At 32.8% G+C, this 20,351-nt stretch overlaps 1 protein-coding gene across 31 annotated transcripts in view; it reads right to left on the bottom strand.

Moving 5' to 3' along the window:
• The window catches only part of ADGRL3 (adhesion G protein-coupled receptor L3), a 756,105-nt gene that overhangs the window by 651,007 nt on the left and 84,747 nt on the right, over positions 1 to 20,351 (bottom strand). The window lies entirely within an intron of this gene.

The following is a 20,351-nucleotide window of genomic DNA, read 5'->3' as shown; positions in this document are numbered from 1 at the left end:
CCTACACCAACTATATATGTACTTACGTAAACAGAAGCCTCATGGATATTATAATCCATTCTGATAGTTTGGTCCAAAAGTAATTGTAGTTTTTGCAATTATTTTAACCTTTTAAACCGAAATCACTTTTGCACCATCCTAACACAACAGCATAGGTAATATAGTTGTTTTGATACTTTAAACTTAAACTCTTCTAGGAAGGGGAACAAGATACTACACAAGTTCTGTAATGACACAATAATTAAGAAATTCTAACACATGCGTCCTACTACTGAAAAGCACAAATGCAGACTAAACCTCATTTTTCTAAAGAAGATATTCAAAACTTAAGTGTTGTATATTTTGTTGATTATAGATGAAAAGTGAAGTTATTGAAGGAAATCATTTGCATGATCTGCTGTTTCAAGGAATTAAGTACTTCACACTATTCCTGCAAATGGTTTACACCAGGCACAAGGCTTATGATTGATAACAAACACTAGTTCTTTGATATTGAATAATACAATCTTGTCTTCATTATCTAATAATTCAATCTTTTCTCCTAATGTAATGAGCTATAAATATGGCCCAGAAATCGAATCTCTTTGCCTGCAACTTGAGTTGTAGTATCGGAGACACAGGATTCTAATGCAGGCACCAGTGCTGCACTGTCCAAGTGGGGCACTTCCAGGACAGCCAGAATCACTTCAGGTGATTCTTATCTTATAACAGGAAGACACTTGCTTTCGAAGATCTATAATGCTCTGAGATTTCAGTAGGCACTCACTGTATTAGTAATACTCATGTATGAGATATAAATCAATAAGACACCCAAGAGAAGTTACTCCAAGGCCCTTTGGAGCTTGTTAAAACAGACATAATTAGAACCACAGAAAAATGTTATTACAAGAACGTGACACAGACACACACACACACACACACACACACACACACACACTTCTCCTAAAATGAAAATCTGAAAATTATAACAACCGATGCAAGAATACAAAAGAAATAACAGGCATACAAAAGCCAAAAGATTCATATACTATTAAATGTCAGAATGTACAACATAAAAAAGCTCAAGTATAGAGCTTAAAAATAAAAAAACAACAAGTTCCTCCTCACTTCCTGTTGCCGTTCTGGAGTTTGTTTGTCAATAGCATAACTCAAAGGTGTAGTGGGGTATTTAATCATTTACCCAATATTATAAACAAACAAGCTGGAAGCCTCATGACCTGAAGTGCAAAGAGAATTTCATCTACGATAGCACAGTGGGTATTCCCTTGAGAGTTGCACAAGTATTGGATTAAAATCAAATGCATTTCACTACAAAATGAGAAACAAGGATTGAATCAATTACCTGAAGGCAAAACCAATCACACAATGAATTCTTTACCACTATGAATGCAGCAGAAGAGCAAGGTAGGAGGGCTACTGCACAAATTTTCTACAATTATCAGCAGTGGCTACACAAACAACATTGTAGCTCTCATTTACCTGGAGAGTCTGTCACATCTGTGCACAGCAGCCACAGCTGCTACCCAAGGCAGAGAATAAATGTGTTCACACCCTTGAAAAAACATGCTATCTATTATCATCTGCTAATACTGAACATGATGCCTTGTGAATAGAACACAGATTCTGTGCTGTGTTTAAATACATTTCTTTAAATTGTGATTTTTGCAGGTTTAATATATCTTTATTTTTCTGTCAATCTGTTTTTTTATGTAACTATCCAAAATTGGTGTGCATTGTTTAGTATTTATTAAATGATGGACTCAAACTATACTAGGTAGTTTGTGAAACCATTCATAAAATTGACCACTTATGCCATTATTATCTAAGCTACTCTCCCAAGAAGCAAACGTTTGGTATGTTAACTCAATAAAGGTAACTTATAAATAGGGAGTCACGTGGGTTGATATTATAAAATAATCTACCTTATTTTTTAAATGTTTATTAGAATTTATATATACTAAGAAATGTGATTCCTTGTTAAGTCACCTTAAAAATTATTCAATGATTCAGCTAACTTTCCATTAATTTAAAAAGATATATCGGGACCATTCTTTGAATTGAGAGCCAGCTGTTAGAATTAAATTCATATTCATTAATTGCTAGTGTTTTGGTGGTACCAGTGAGGTCCATTTTACATTTAATAGTATATTGTTGTCTTTTGGAAATGGAAATGGATTTCATTTTTTGAAAAGTCAAAATATATTTTGAGACAAGCTGGGTGAGTAAAAGAAAGAAATAGTTCATATAGTTTTTGGCAAAACAGTGGGATTTACCTTCTAATCCATTACATTTGAAAAATGATTTAGCAGTATCTTCATCACTGGAATAAGTGTATAGTTTTCCAAAATAACTACTTTAAATGATGGCTATGTTTGTATTAAATACACAAATTCTGTCACTTTGGTTTTTAAAATCATATTATTTGTAGTTATGTCTCAGAATCTAACATAAATGATGAGTTAGGATTTTAATTTGTGAATATTTTTAAACATTAATAATGTTGTATGTTCGCCATTATTGAAGCTGAATAATAAAATCTTCACAAAATTTTGAAGGTGAAATTAAATCTTTTACAAAATATCTGTGACCAAAAAAATTTTTCAGCACTGTGAAAAAAGAAAGGAAGAAAGAGAAAGTGAAAATTGTTCAAAAAGATGTAAACAATGCTCAATTCAACAAATTGTTCAACGTTTAATAGTAAAAAGAAAATTCCCAATATCTATTCATTAGATAAAAACATAGAAGGACAGGATGGATTTTTGAACCATTTGCTTCAAAGTCTCCACTCGCAGTCTTCTTTCACTTCACCATCTTTATCTCTGGGCATATTCACAATTTCCAAGCCAAGGAGTGAGCTTTTAAAACATGGCCATCTCATTGTTCCTTCACATCTTCCGCTATCATCCTCATCCTCCTGTTACCCATCATCACCCTTTGAATAAAATCCTCCTACTCTAGGAAACAAAGATTCATCCAATCTGGCCTCAAGCACAATCTTTCGCCAATTCTTTCCTCTCAATTTATGTCTGCAATAACACCATGAACTTTTAATTTTCATCTACCTTAAAGAAAACTCCTTTAGACCACAGATTATGGCATATTCTTTATATTGTAATCTAAGAGTGAAGCAGATAACTATTCTCCTATGTTTAAATTTAATAGCTACCTTCAAACTAATTTCTAGGCATGTATTTCTTGCCGTTGCCAATTTTGATCTATCCAGAAGGTCAAATTCTGGACTTTATGTCTTTATAAAAATCTCTAGTAATAAGGCCTAAATAAACGCATTGCACAAGTGTTTGCTGAACTATAGTCATAGATTATACATTATTTTACATTTTTCTTGTTATTGTTTTGTTATTTCAGATTTGTCTTCATCAACAAATTGCGATTTGTTCTTAACTCCTAATATCCAAAGAAATCTCTACCAAAAGTGTTTATTTGGTTATTTCACCCCCAGGGGAGTAAAAGGAAGCAGAGCATCAAAAAAAGTTATCTGTTGGCACTTTTGGGGGAAAGAGAAATTTTTACACTAGTTAAGATAGTTATAGGTGAATTTCAAATATTGACATAAGATTGGCAGCTGCTCATATTCTGCCTGAAAGGTTTACTACTGGCAGGAACTTCCAGCAGCTGCTTGTTTGAAACGTGAGAAAACATTTGGACAGTTAGGATAGCCTGAATTTCTCCTTAAAATCTGTTTGGCAAAACTTCCTGGCAGTTAATATGATCCTGTGAAAAGGCTTAAAAAAAAAAAAAAAGTGTTCACATTTCTTCACAAAACATGTTTTACCAGTATAGACAATATTTCAAAAAGCGATATTTTAAATTTAAAATATTTTATTGCTGGCTGATACTTTTCTTCATTTATCCAATACAAATGTAAAGTTGGTGGCCAAGTATGTTTGTGTAATAAATGATTAGGTGGTCCATAGTGAAATATTTTTAAGACATTACCAGTATCTTCCACGAGAGTTAATTTTCTTACAGCAAACTGAGATTAGAACAGAAACCATGATCAGCAGCTTTAGCAACAAGTTGAAAATCCTTATTAAGAAACTACTTTAACAATGCTGCAATTTAGAGAACTCTTTCTTAAGCATTAAGGCAAATCTTCAGGAACAGTTCCAACATCATAACTCAGTTCTACAAAAGTCACATAGTGAAAACCAGCATGAGCCATCCACTTCACCCATGTACTCCGCATCAAATAACCACTGCCCAGAGATGTGCAATTTGTGTACTCAACTTTCAAAATAATTTTCTCAGCATTTCCATTCCTTAATGGGTGTTCCTCTCTCACTTTAACTGCTTTCCTCTCATTCACTTCCAACTATAGCATGGCCTCTGCAGTGCTACCCTTTATCTAAGGCAGAGCAATCTAAAGGGTATTGATTTATGATGACTATGTAATTTACACACTGCAATTTTATTGTATGATTTATTCAGAAAATAGATCGTGCATTAAGCTTGGCATTCATTAGGCTGGCCTGTTCTAGTATCATATTAACCCTGTATCCGATTTGTTTGGAAGATTTATGCATTGAGAACATGTATAGTTGTTTGGCAGATTTTAAAGCATTTGCCAAATCATAGTAACCCTTTAGAAACATTTGCATCGAAATAATGAATGAAGGCCATGACACCAATAAACTGGGGTTAGATGAAGATAAAATCTTGCCATTATATATGAGGATGAGTTACTCAGTGAACATGATTTTTAAGAAAATGTTAAATTTCAGCTAAGTTCCTTCTTTCATTAAAATAAATAAGAAAATTGTGGGAATCATTCATCATTAATAAGTGTAAACTAAATATGTTCTTAAACCTAAAATAAATCTACTCTTCTGCATACTGCTATGCTTGTCTACAAAAAGAAAACTGGATTCCTCCCAATATGTGATGATAAATAACACATTAGGTAAAAACTTGAAAGGCAATAATAATAACAATAATAATAATAATAATAATAGTACTACTAATAATAACAATAATAATAGGTTGGCACAAAAGTGATTATGTTTTTTCTAATTTTCAACCATTTAAACCACACTTACTTTTGCACCAACCTAGTAATAGTTGCCATAAATGTTTTCTACTATAAACACCAAAATTTTCTTAGTAACGTTTTAGGAAATCATCTAATACTTTATATTTGCTAATTAACAGTAAACTGCTAATTATTAGGCTTTTGCCAATAACTGAGAAAATATACCACAAATCTTTAAGGAGAGTTACCCAGATTTTTACCAACAGCCCTCACATATATCATAAAGAAAGAAAATGAGTCTTTAGGTCTTTTTTCATGTTACCAAAACTGGATTTAAATTCACATAAAACCCCTCATTTATTCAAGTTGACACTGACTCCAAAAGTAAAACAGATCTTTTCAAAGATGTTCAGCAGAAGGTGGCAACGTTGTACACAGACTGATGCTTCTAATTCCATTTGCGACTGAAAAGCAAATTGCCAGCAACCTGATAATCTGAGTTGGCATTCACATTTCATTTCCTTTATTTTTAGAATAAGAAGGAAATTAAGTGAGGATGCTGACAAAAACATGGGCTTTCAAACACCTAGTAGAGATGAACATGAGGAAGAACGTTTAATGAGAACCTAACTTGATGCTAATGAGTTCTATGAAAGTGTCCCTGACACAGCCTCAGGATGACGCTATATAAATTAATATTTATATGTAGACTTTGTAATGTGTGAAGTGTTATTTCAATGTAGTGAACAGTGATATGCCATGGAATGCCAGAACTGACACATCACAAAAAAGAGGGGAACAAAGATGGGAAGGGTGCACAGGGTGGGAGAAGGATGGAAGGGAATATTCAAATTGTAATTTAACGTAATTATTTTCTAATTTCATCAAAGATATATTACATAGTCTAAAGTAAGCTAAATACTCAATATGCGTTGTGCTTATTATCTCTAATGTAGGAAAGTGGACTTGTAATATTTGTATGCATTAAAGTTATTTCAAAATTTATAATTATTCAAAGGTTTAGGGAATTTTGATTGCTCATTCACAGAACTAAAAAAACAAAAGCTGACATCTGATTGAGTTATGGTAGCCTGTAATAAATCATTTGAAGTCATTTATTTGGAAATGGAACCCCTTATAACCTTTTCTATTATTAAAACATATCAATCTAATCAATTTAATTTTCAACACAGATATTGTTTTTCCCTACCTGTCAAAATGTATAATGAGCTTTCTACTGAATATAAGTAATTAATTTTTAACTAAAGAAGTAAAGAACTCAGCTATAAGGATTTTATTATTATTTTTAATGTAGCAATGGTTGTCCTGATGGTTATTATTTGGATGAATGAATTGAAGTGAGGCTCCCTGGGCAGCTGCTGACATAATGACTGATTGTGTGTAGAGCTGAGAATGTGAATGATAAATTTTGAAAGGCTCTGGAATTTGTGAATAACAAAAGTAGTTACACTTCCTAAAATCTAGCCATTCGTTTTAACGTTACAAAAGAAAACTCAAGGCTTTTGTTTAATGAAATGATTGAAAAAACATAATACAGAGGAATTTACAGTTATCTCTACCAGCACAATTCTGCAAGCAGCTCCTGTGCCCAAGTAGATGGAACACAAGCATAGGCTGGTTAACATGGTATAAATGGAATTAATCTGATAAATCCCCTTAATATTATGATGATACTCTCATGACAGCTTTCTTAATATACTCATGTTTTTTGAGGGGAAAAAAGAAACAGCACATAAAAATAGAAACTATTTAAATAACTTTTGCATGGACAGGTTAATAATTAAAGAATATTCAATAATTAAAACATATACTCAAATTTCTTTGTAACAAAAGCATCATAAATCAGTAAAAAGTCTTAAAAAATAGCTAGAATCCTTGCCTATTACATATAGTACCTATGTAAGCTTGAAAAGCTGATTCTTTTTATATCTTAGTTTCTACACATGTAAAATGACTATTTGGAGATTGAGGATCTTACTTGCATTTAATAATGCAAGTAAAACACCATAACAGAAACCCTGGCAAATGATAAGTGTTCTAATATTGGACAGTGGTAGTGGTGATGGTGGTTGTGGTAATAGTGGTAAACAGTAATAAGTGCCATTCCAAAGAACATCTCACTTAATCCTCATAAGAATCTCCTAAGAGGGGGGCCAAATGGCTCAGTCAGAGCACAAACTCTGAACAACAGGGTTGCCAGTTCGATTCCACCTGGGCCAGTGAGCTGCGCCCTCCACAACTAGATTGAAGCACAACTACTTGGAGCTGATGGGCCCTGGAGAAACACACTTGTCCCCCAATATTCCCCAATAAAATTTATTTTTTTTAAAAAAAGAATTTCCTAAGATAATTAAAACACACCCTAAAGGGTAGCAGAATATGCCACCACAATACGTGACTGTAGGAGTTCAGAACATCCTACCCCAAAATATGCTGCCTTGGAATACTGATTATTTTGAGCTGTACGCACAGGAAAAACAGCAAATGCAGGGAAAGGCTTTCTCTGAACTCCTGATATCTACTTAAAGACAGAGCTTCCAAAAGGAACTCAACAGTCATAAACACCCTCCCTGAGAGTTTCATCAACCAGGGAAGATTAACCCTTAACCACCGAAGAGCAGACTGCAGTTGACACCACACCCAGACACATTTTGCCACAAACTATAACACCTCCTATCAATTCTTCTAAAGGCCCTGTTCATCTTTCCTAAAAAGCATTTACTTTCCCCTAAGAGGCCTACATCCCCCTACCCTTTTGTTATTAAGATGGTTCTTATGACTAAATTCTTAGCCACCATGGGGAGTTACTCATTTATTCCTAGGTATCTCCCACACGTATTGAGGCATACATCTTAATAAACTTCTGTTTGTTTTTCTGTTGGTAATCTGTCTTTTATTATAGGGATCTCCACTAAAATAGAAGGAAAATTATTTTTCTACCATTACACCACACATCAGAAATGACAGCATAGGGTAATCTGACAAGCTAAAAAAGTAAGGTGAAAATTTAGTGACTTCTCACTCAAAAGCTCTCCTTTTCCCCAGGATACCGCGTGCTTTGAACTAAAGAGACATCATTGAAGTTAAAAACAGAAGGGAAAAAAAATACTGTCTTAGGAATAAGAACTGTACCCTAAACCTTTACAAAAGTTCAAGGTAGAAACTAAAAATACAGCAAAATTGTATCTTTAGTATTAGTAAGTCAGAAATGAACTTTCAGTGTTCCTGATTTTCCAAGTTTTTTTTTTTTTTTTTAAGTACATGTAAACATCCCCATTCCACTGAAAAAGGCTTGAAATCTGTAATTTAGCATCTATAAACTCCGGGGCCAAACGCATACACTGATTAGGTGACAGTATATTCAACGCAACTAAAGGAACACCAAAAAAAAAAATCCCTTTTCTAAAAATATCTCTGAAATCTCTGAAGTAATGTTTTTTCAGTGTTGCCACTCAGAGATCAGATTCATCCATTTTATCAAGGAAACAAAACAGAAGAGTTTTAAAATAAACTGCTAGGTCTGCAGTCAAAACGTACAACGGACAATATCAGACTCAAAAATAGGCTCATTGATTTGACTTCGTGCATCAAATAGACATATAAATTATATATTTGAACACTGCTACTTTCACAAAGTAATATTTTATAAACACAATTCAACTTGCTTTGTGAAAAGCAAGCTACTTACTTTCAGAAATAAAGGTACACAAAATCATATCTTATAATGATAATATATTTTGGAAATATGAGAGTCTTCGTTTCCAAATGAAGTTTCAAGTAAAGCCTTTTGCTATTTACACTTTCTCAAGTCATTGTTTTGACATGAACTAATCTTGGTTTTCTGGGAAAAAGAAGACCAAATAAATCCCTTAATTCTAATTCAGTAAGTATCATCCGTACTGTGGAGGATTTTTAAATCCTTAAGCAATTTATCTATCAAAATATAAGGCAAGAAACTGACTCCCAACTGCAGATTTTTATTTCGTGTATCTACTTAATTTACAAATCTGATGAAACGCACACCAGGGCATCAAAAGCTCCCTAACTAGGTTTGCAGGCATTTACCATGAAACGGCAATGAGTTTGTCTTTGTTCCCAGTCCAAGACTTTCAGTTAACCTGAAAGATTTGTTCTGAGTAAAGAGTCACTTTTCCTTGTTTCATTTCCTGTGACTCGCAACATGTCATGTTCTGCTTCTGATTTTTCATCGCTGTACTCGGACACAGGTATCCCTCATCACATCATTTGTCGGAGCAACAGAAAAAACGGTGCTATTAAGCTAGCTTTCCTTTTGTTTCCTATCAGAAAAATTTAATAGCTGCTATTTCACAATATCCGTTTTGTACTACACATATAAATTACACACAGCTGTACTATTCAGCCACAAAAATCAGTTTACCTTAGATGAGAAATGATAAAAAATATCCCTTTAAAAACACATAACATATACTATCCATGCCACACTGGAGTCTTATGTTTTTTAACCCTTATGTATTATGTCAAGATCAATTGTTTTATAGGGTAAGATGAGGTGTGAAAATACATTTAGCAAAATGTTCAGTTACAGAAATTTCAGTACTTGTATTATTTGTTTAATATTTGTGAGATCTATATTTTATTCATCAAAAATAATTTATACGTATGTACATACACGTTTATTTAATTTGAAAACCACAAAAGAAGCCTAGATGGAGACTTAGCCATTAGTATTAAACAATGGCTGGCAACACCATAATAGCTCCAGAGGAAAAGAAAGGGAACTAACAGTTAGAGAGCACCTATTCCCACATTCATAAGATATTAAAATAACTCTCATTAAAGGTCAGAGTATTATTTTATATGCCATCTTAGAAAACATATTTCAACACATATAAGATGCCTCTGATATAAGGAAGGACATAATTTCATGAACCATGAAGAAAAAAAAGCATGATGCCATTTATACTGATAGACTATTGATCATTCTCATGCATCCAATTTCAGATGGTTAAAATATGAATATAATGTAGGTCTTGGAATGGATAAATTATAGTATGTTTCAAACACTGCAAAATGCTTAAGTTTATTAACCTATTTTATCCTTGAAAACCACAAGAGGGCTTTTCATATCTATAAAATGGAGAAACTGGTAGAAAGAGATGTAGTAGTCACTTGCTCTACAACACAACTAGAAAAGTCAGAGCTAGGATTTAAAAGTAATCCTACATTGGTTGACCACTCCTCAATGCTTACTGCTTGCTAGAGTTGAATTCTTATTAACGGACTTGAAATTAGATTCACTAATAAAAATGTGAGTAAACAAATATTTGGGATGAATATAATATGCTTCTCTATTCAGCGACTTTCTTCTAGATATTATCAACCAATATAGCATTAATCAGAACATTCTTATCTGAGTCTATTAATATCTCATTAACAAATGTGGTTGTGATGTGGAAAACATAGGTAAGATGTTTGCTAAAAATATATTCAGCACAAATGTGTATATCCTAACAAGCAAAATAAGTCATAAGTATGAATTTTGAGTACTTCAACTATTTATATATGTCCATTTACAGGAGAAGGTGCAGTTTTAATATAATTGTGAGGAAATTAAAATAAATCAACTTTAGAAAGGTCTGAGAAATTGCTTTAAATCATGGTTTGAAATCAAGTAGGCTTTATTCAATATATTTAATAGAAACCTAGCAGAAATCATGTTTTATTCTCCCCTCCAAGTATCTGCACCCTTCCATGTGGTAAGTCAAGTTTGTGGCTCTTTTCTCCTCAAGATAACAGGCACTCGAGCTTCACTTTGGTGTCTTCAACTTCATAAGACTTCTAGCTGCTAAACAATGTATCTCAGAAATCCAGCAACTCTGATCCCTGCTCATCACAGCTCCGATGAGGCAAGCGTTTCATGTCTGACAACTAGTTGTGGATGTCACTGAAACAGAGGACGTAAAGATGGTTCACCTGAACTGTGATATCCCTCCTTACTGTTCCTTTGGGGCCTCGGATTGGACAGGTGAACTTAGGAAATTAGAGGTCAGAAGACTTAGTCAAGCCACTCAGGTACACACTTTGTTAAAATGGTGCTTATTTCATTTGTCAAGGAGGTTCTATTTGCCTTTCCAATGGTGCAATCTGAAGAAAGGAGAGCATTTTGAGAACAGAGGTTTTCAATGTTTGAGAACAAAGAAAAGCATCTCCATCTTTGTAAACTATAGAGTATTTCCTGTCCTACAGCTAGCTACCTCCCAGCTACCAGGATTTTTCTCTATTCGACTCCAGGTTTCTAACTTTGGTATTAAAAAAGAAAAGTCCTCGGGAAGACCCAGTGCCATTTGAATTCTTTACTCCAATACCACCATGAATTGGATATATAGCATAGTCATGAATGGACCATGTTGTAGACAATCTTAAAATTCACATTTAAAAAAATGTTCAAGTTATGGATACACAAGTGTGTTACACATACACACACAAGTATGTTTCTATGTAAATAAAAGACAATTACAAACATGTACAAGCTCGCTATTTAGTTGAACAATAATCTGATTTCCGTAACATTATCAGTGCCTTCCAGATAAGCTATAGTAAATGTGACTAGTCTCATAAATATAGCCTCAAACACCCAAAGATTGTTTTATGTTATTATATCCCTTTTTATCATCAAATGTAGATTTTCTCATTGAAATAAACAAGTTAAATTGAATTAATTTTATTCCCAGAATGATATGTTATACTTCAGCCATAATGAAAAATGATTATATTTTAAAAGCGTTAAGTTTGTTCTAATTATGAAGAGATTTTGGTCTCTTTATAAGTTGTAACTATTTATTTATTGAGGTTCATGCTGATTTCAGTGTAAATTGTGCCCTTATATACTTTTTAAATGTACTTATTTAAGCATAGTTGGTATACAAACTTATGTCGGTTATATTAGTTTCAGTGCAAAATATAGTGATTCAGCATTTTTATATCTTACAATGTGATCACCCCACTAATTCTAGTAATCATCTGTCACTGTAAACATGTCACAATATTATTGATTATATCCCCCTTCAACTTTTCACCCATCTTCCCACCCTCCATTCTGGCAACTATTCTTTTTGTTTCTGTTACTATGAGTCTGTTTCTGTTATTTATTTTGTTTTGTTTTTAGATTCCACATATAAGCGAAGTCATACAATATTTGTCTTTCTCTGCCTGACTTACTTCACTTAGCAAAATACCTCCTAGGTCCATCCATGTTGCTGCAAATGTCAAGATTTCATTCCTTTTTATTGCTGTGTAATATTCTATTGTGTGTTTATACACAGCTATCATACACACACACACACAAACACAAACAATCTTCTTTATCCATTTATATAGCAATGAACACCTATATTGCTTCTGCACAGGCAAGGAAACCTTTAACAAAACAAAAAGGCAACTTACAAAATGGGAGAATATTCACAAATGATATATGCAACAAGGGGTTGATATCTAAAATATATGAGAAAATAGTACAACTCAATAACAAAAACATAAACAATCTGATTGAAAAGAGGCAGAGGACATGAAAAGACATTTTTCCAAAGACATGCTGATAGCCAACAGATATATGAAAAGATGCTGAACATCACTAATCATCAGGGAAATTCACATCAAAACCACAATGTGAAACCACCTCATACCAGTCAGAAAGGCTAAAGGCTATTATCAGAAAGTCAACACATAACATTTATTGGCAGGGTTATCCCTGTGCACTGTTGGTAGGATTGAAAACTGGTACAGCCTCTCTGGAAAACAGTATGAAGATTCCTCAAAAAACTAAAAATAACATACCATCCAACACAGCAATTCCACTTCTGGGTATTCATCCAAAGAAAACAAAAAAAGACGAATTTGAAAAGATATATGTACCCCTATGTTCATTACAACATTATTTACAATAGCCAACACATGGAAGCTTTCCACTTTTAAGTATATCCTTTATATCAGTCAACAGACACTGAAAAAACACCATTTCCATCTCATTTACTCTAATGGGAGCAATATTGCCCCTCCCTTCTTAGCTGAATGATTTAAAAATTATTGATTAAAGCTGCCATTTTTTTTTTTTTACATCAGAGCTTAAAATTGATGCTTTCAACAAAGGAAAGCAGTGTATTTTCAGCTAGCAAAAATTATCATGCCATAAAATGTAAAGACCTAGCCTAATGAATGAAGATTAGATGTAAGATAAATAAAATTGTCTCATAAATAACTGAAAATGGTCATTATGTTATTCTTATTATCTCTCAATTTTATTTTCCTGTCTCAACAGTAATCACTTTTTTATACACAGAAACTGGTATAAAGACAAATAAACATCTTTTAAAAGAAGTCGTTTTTTGGCCTCTGTATTAAATCATCCCTTCATTTACTAAAATACATATACACAGACACCCATATATATTAACCCAAGTAAAATCCTAGGTTTTTGAAATTCAAAATAAAGACAGGACAGTTCTTATTTACAAGGAAACAGAAGAGTATGGACAATGATCTTTCTTTCATCGGTTTCTGACTTCCCCTTTCAGTCAAGGTCAGTATTCTCACTAGTGACCCTAAGAAATTTAAAGAAAAGGTAAGTGGTCCATCTCTAAGAAATCAAGCATGCCCATTTTTAAAAGCTCATTCATTTATAATATTTTGAATTTGTAATATGTTGTACTTATAATGTTATATTATTTATATTTAGAAATATAACTTCTTGAGCTGAAAAATAACAATGTGCTAAAGACTCACAACTGGGCAACATGAAATAAATCAATGGTCAACTTGATCAAGGCCCAACTCATTGTAAACAAAATCATATGCAAGGACAAAATAACTTAAATGTGATCCCATGTTCCTTAACATCGTGTGTGCTTGTGTGCAAACATAGATAAATAGGGAGACAACATTTTAATATGTGAAAAGTTTAATTATACAAAAATACCATATAATTAGAAAGCTGAATTTCATAATTAACTATTTTAATTTTTATTAGCCAAACAAACTGAGTGTTCTGGTAACATAAAATAACAACTCCAATAGGTCTTCTACTCTACATTAATCTCAGATACATTTTGTAAAAATTACAACCGTTATGGCTGATTCATTTGAAGAAATGTGTTACTACAGCATGGGTTTCAGAGCGGATAATTTTGTAACAACTGCGTATGGTATCAGGTGGGTACTAGACTTATCAAGGTAATCACTTCAATTATATAAATGTCTAACCATTTTGCTGTACACCTAAAATGAATACTGAATGTCAACTGTAATTTTAAAATATATTTTTAAAAGAAATGTGTTACTGATCAACATAAAGTCGATGATCAAATATAATTATGGAATCTAATGAGTATTCCAATCTTTTTATAAGTATGATCTAATATTAATGGGCACATAAAGACACACAATGCTTTGGTAATCAGAGGGGAGATATATTTTGTTTGTTAGTTTTTCATTTTCAATAGAATATATCATTTTAAATATAATTTCCATACCTTTTACAAATTAAATGACAAGTGCTAACAGTTACTAAGTGCTTACCATATTTTAAACACTATGCTAGGTGCTTACATGAGTAATTTCATTTAATCTTCACAAGTCATTTTATAGAAAATTAACCTGAGGAACAAAGAGCTAAAGTAAGTGACCCAAGGGTCACAAAGTTCATAAGTAGTAAGGTTGGTTAACAGCTTAGACATTCTGTCTTCGGTATCCTATTACTATCTCATTGTATTATATGGGAATCACTAACAAATTTGCTTTGTTCCTTTTTAAAAAATTATCCAATCTGAACAATTATAACAATCATGAAGAGAATCTTTGCTATATCAATATCCAAATATTTGCCTACTTCAACGTTTGAAAAATTAATTTAGAAGTGCTGATTCTCATGGCGTGAGAAAAAACAAAAAATCTATTATGTGGGGAATTATTTCTAAATGAGTACCTTACTACAATATAAATTATGACCATGCCATAAAGATAATTATCAGTATAACGTGTGTCCCTATAATTTACTATGCAGCATATTAATAGTCTTCTAATGTTAGAAATGACCAGTGAAACAAATTATTTATGTCATAATTATTTCATTCTGGTACAATGATAAGTATCTCATTAGTTAGATATAAAGTAAGAAAAAGAGAAAGATGGTACGAAATATAATAAGCAAACATTTCTCTGAGAAGACACTAATATATTTTATGGGAAAAGTATATCTAAAGCATTTCTTGCTAATAGACTACAGTGATCATATAATTTAAATGGGAAGATAGTGGTATCTGTCTGAACCTAAGAAAGGAGAAAGCTTGGAAATCAGGATACGAAAGAAAAATATTATGAGGCTATTTTAAATTACTATAATTCCTCAGGTGTGTTACATCATGAAAATGTAAATCTCGACAATGTATGACAACATGTATACATATCTAAGTGTGTATAATATTCTGTGTTGTGCATATATGTGTAATTTTAATTGTTCACATTAATTTTGACCCATCCTATTTTCACTACTAGTGCCCTAGGTGAAAAGCATTCAATAATAACAAATTTAGCATAACCAGCTTCTGTTATATGAAATAGTTTATTAAAATGGCACTATCTTAAAAAATTCAAAACCATTGAAAAAGTACAAGAATTAATGCAGAGAAAGTAGATCACAATATAAAGTGCTTAATATACAACTGGCTTCTTACTTCCATGACTGCACACAAAACAAAAGATGTCTCGTATTTACTTTAAGCAGTTGTGGAAGACAATGGCCACACAACTATTCTAATTCGCATTTTACCTGGCCCTGTCACTACATAGGTGTTGAAATCCTGACATTTATTTGCCAGTTTTGGAGCTAGGAATTATTACGTGTCCTAGTTCTAGCTAATGAGATGTAAGGGGGTTTTACTTGGTGACTTCAGCAAAACATTTGTTCAATCCACCATATTTCCATCTTTGAACTCTGTTATGTCAGGACCTGATGCCAAGCTATATGAAAACCATCTTACTATCTAGAGTTAACAAAACTACACCAAACTTGTTGAAAAGAGAATAAGTCTTTGACATTTAGATGAAAGGACAAACCAACCCAGGTACCACCTTCGTGTGAAATTCTTATTAAGTAAACAAGAGTTCTTTAAGTTAAGGCCACTTCTAGCTTGATCTTCTGAAATGTGGAACCAAAAGCTCCTAAATGATTCATCCAAGGAGAAGTATTTCTTTGGTGATATGAAATTATCTTAGGGACAAGGTGAGGGCAGGGACATTGCAGCTACCAAGCAAACAGCAAGGTTTTCTCCCAGCAAAACCCTCTTACACTATTGATGGTATGTACAGAAATGAGAAAATGCCCCTCTTCAAACAGCCCTAGGTTAGGAGGAGGTATAAAAGAATTATATTACATTCTGGTCCAGTTATAATGTCCCATCCACTTTTACCAATACACTGTATGGGTGGAGTAACATGAATGAAAAAGATGCTAACAATAAGGAAAAGGGGTTGAACGTCAGTGTCCAAAAACATAAAAATCTACGGGAAGCCATCTCAATCCATCAATAGTCTCAGTGTCCATGAGCTCCAAAAACTAATCACACTTACTATTGCAGTGAACACCTGTTAGTTGCCACCCCTGCACCCATTATCTTTTCTAATCAGTACCCCAAATATCCTAGCACTGGAAAACTGGTCTCACACCCATGTAGACATCCGCCCATCAGTAAGTATATCCCATTATCATTGTCCTACAGATGGATTGGGATAGGCATGCTATCCACATCAAGCTAGTCTGAGACATTTATAAAACAATATAGGAAGCCAATTTTTCCCCTTCCTTTCAGGATTTTAAAGAGAAAGCATGTAGTCCTGGAGCTTGTAGCTACCATCTTTGGGTCACTAGAAAATAGTCAACACTGAGGAAGCAGGACCAAGAAATGGAGAAAGAGAAATCTGCTTCTGATCGTACCTCTTGCATCTTGTTTAAAGCTGTGGCTTGAAGCTGTATGTAACCTTGCAATTCGTTAGCTGAATCAAAACATTCACATATTTTATGAAGTCATCTGGGTCAGATTTTGTCTGCCCTTAAAATCATCATCACTGCATTCAACTATAATATCTCAAAACTTAACTCAGCCATTTAACACATATTAAACAATTTGTTCTACTTACTAAAGTTGTATGTCAAACGGTAGGTATTATTCCTCAAGAACAAGTTTTTCTCAAGTTACCAAGAATCTGAATCCTGTATTATCAATTTCTTCTATAAAGGTAGAGATATAAACAATACCTTTGAAAAATGTCAGATCAAGCAGAGCCCATATTTCCATGCTTCTGATTACCATTCAGAGAACTGATTACAGAATTCATTTACATTTTAGTTCATATACATAACACAGTACTATTTAGTCAAACAATTATTTTCCTACAATGCAGAAAGAGTTAAGTTAGATTACCTCTAATACCTTAGAGTGGACATTTATTTTATTTTCAAGTTATTTATTTATTTTTTTAATATTTCAAGAAGACATTAAAGTTTTCCTCACCAGACATGTATATGTGTTAAAATGGAAATATAAATGTGCTGGAACAGGATGTGTCATCTTAACAGCATCATCAAACATGTTTATACTCTTGGAGGCAAAACCACAGCATAAAAGACTACATTGTAGACTACATTATTATTAAAATCCCAAAATGTTCAAGGGGTAAATGGTCATCAAAGTGCAACTTCCACACTACTACAAGTACACTTCAACAATGTGACTATAATTACTATAAGTATTTTGTACTTGGACTGTTTCTACCTTGGTGTGTTAAGGTATTTTCTACTCAAATACAAAGGATATGGTCTTTCAATATACTGAAACCCCCTGCATACTGAGAACCCCATGTCTGTTGGTGATAGTGAATCATTAAATATGAGTCAGTGAGAGTAAAGCTGGACAGCTTTCTTCTAATAAATTGAGTGAGGCCTTTGACATATTTATAATTACTAAAGAATAAATGTCTGTTTACCAAAATTAAGAGCATGAAAAAGGATAAGTGCATAAAACTAGTGACCACTATTTAAAAAGAAAATGCATGGATTTTATAATATTTAAAGACATATTATTCCCAACATTATACATGTAGAAACTGTGTGTGTGTGTGTTGAGTCTTGGGTTTCCCCCCACCTTTTCTGACCTTACTCAAATTAGGATCTCTAGAAAGAACATACTGTTTTTAAAAAAAAATCAATAAATACAATGAATTTACATAAAAACTTACTACTATCCACAAGACCCCACCAACACCAGATATACAAAAGAGGGGGAAAATTCATGTCAGACTGAATTATCATATTTAACTACTTGCAAAGTTTCCCAATTTACAGGGTAATTATATATAATTTATCAACATGCCTTAGTAACATAGATATTGACTATCTTAAAGTGTCACACTGAATTTATCTTCTCTTATTTAACGATTTCTGTCACCCATCTCAAAAGCTCTAAAATATTCTAGGATAAAAACTTAAATTTTACTTCCTAAAAAAATTTGACTATCAAAAATTAAGCATCCTTTTAAAATTCCATTGTTAATGCCAGCTAGCTTTCATGACAAAGTGAAAATCTTAATTGTTGAAAAAAAATACCAGACAAGTGACTCCATATTCTAATCAAAAAATTAACTTCATTGTTTTCTGAAGATGACATGAGTTTGGCATTGCAGTCCATGTGAAATATTCCATGGGCTCAAATATTTGAGCCAAAAAAAAAATCAAGTTTCAAATAAGTATATTTTAAAAAATACATTGTATATCCTGATGTCAAGGTACTCTGATACAGTTGACCACAAAGAGGATTAATTTTACAGCAGAATAAATCGAAGCATTTTAATATATTTAAGATCTAGTTTTATTTTTTAAAGGATTCTGAGGGACTTAAACATTCTTCTGTCAAGTAAAAGCATTTTTCTTTTTTTTTAATTTCCTAAGAGGGTCTATCCTTCTCTTTATGCTCGTTTGGCACATTACTATGAATTCAAGTTTACTGGAATATAGGGAGAGCACCAAAAGGACTAAGCATTTCACAAATTCTACAATTTCTAGCAAAATGTCACACAAAATCAGGTTCTTTTAAATCACTAACCAAAGCAAGAAAAGGTCAAAAGTGAGGTTAGAAAACACATCATTCTCCTTTGTTTCCAACATGACTGTCCTGCTTCACCACACTGCAGCACCAAGTGGCAGTGAACAGAGCTGAGCAAGACACGGACGTTGGGATTTAAAAGCATGACTGTGGGACCATATTGCTCAACGAAAACTGAAATGCATAGGGATCAAGTCCATGGACTAGTCAGCAACCTAGGTTCATAGTCAAGGAAACTGAAAAAAAGTACTGATGAATATTTTATACATGATAAAACAAAAGAGTCTTGATCTCCAGTATCAAAATGTATGTTTTATAGTACAAGGAAGTTCTTCACCTCTGAAGTTTTTCAATGGATAACAGTAATAGTTGGTCTTCCAAGTAATAGTGAGAAAATGAAAAAAAGTACTGGCTGCCACACTATAAGCAACATTTTCAATTATTCGTTAAACGTAAATTATGAATTTATAGATCAATACCAAATCTCAATTACTGGGGGATTTCAGATTTGTATTTATATCTATGATACTTATTTTAAATTGATGACCAATATTTACTCTCAATAAACAGTTCTAGGTAGTGTGAGATAAGATTTAAAAATATAATATATAAGTATAGGAATTTTAAAAAAATTATTATGTTAAATACAAAAAGTGTTGGGATCTCTTAAATGAACCAACAAATCATCCAAAGAATTATTCAAAAAACCAATTAAGTGTTATCAAGGACCATCAGAAGCATAATGAATGTAACTTTCTAACTCCCAAAGCAACCTTTCCACTAGGCTACACATGTGCAAAACACCCTCACAAAATTATCATATGTGAATATTAAATGATTACCAATCAACTTAACCAAATGTGGCTTTTAAATGTGATCTAAAACCTACTTAGAATCCTAAACTTGATCTTGTGAAAGTAGCCAGTAAACACAATCTTGAAAAATATAATACTTACCTTTTTAATCGTCTTTAACTGAAAAATTATATTAACTGTCAGTACTTCAGAGAAAGAATAAGGACGTATAAATGGCATTCTTTGCAGACTATGAAGCATTCTACTTAGAACTTCAAGATATGCAAATGATTCCCAAACTTCATCTCAATAAATGATTAAAGGAAAATGAAGTTGTCGCTTTTTATTTTATTTTATTTGAATGTTCCATTTTAGGAACGCAAGCAAAAGCAGCAGTCACCCACCCTATGTAGAGCT

Source organism: Rhinolophus sinicus, chromosome 1 (assembly GCF_057876585.1).
Source record: "Rhinolophus sinicus isolate RSI-liver-muscle chromosome 1, RSI-T2T, whole genome shotgun sequence".
NCBI lineage: Eukaryota > Metazoa > Chordata > Mammalia > Chiroptera > Rhinolophidae > Rhinolophus > Rhinolophus sinicus.
This window is presented reverse-complemented; position numbering and strand designations above follow the sequence as displayed.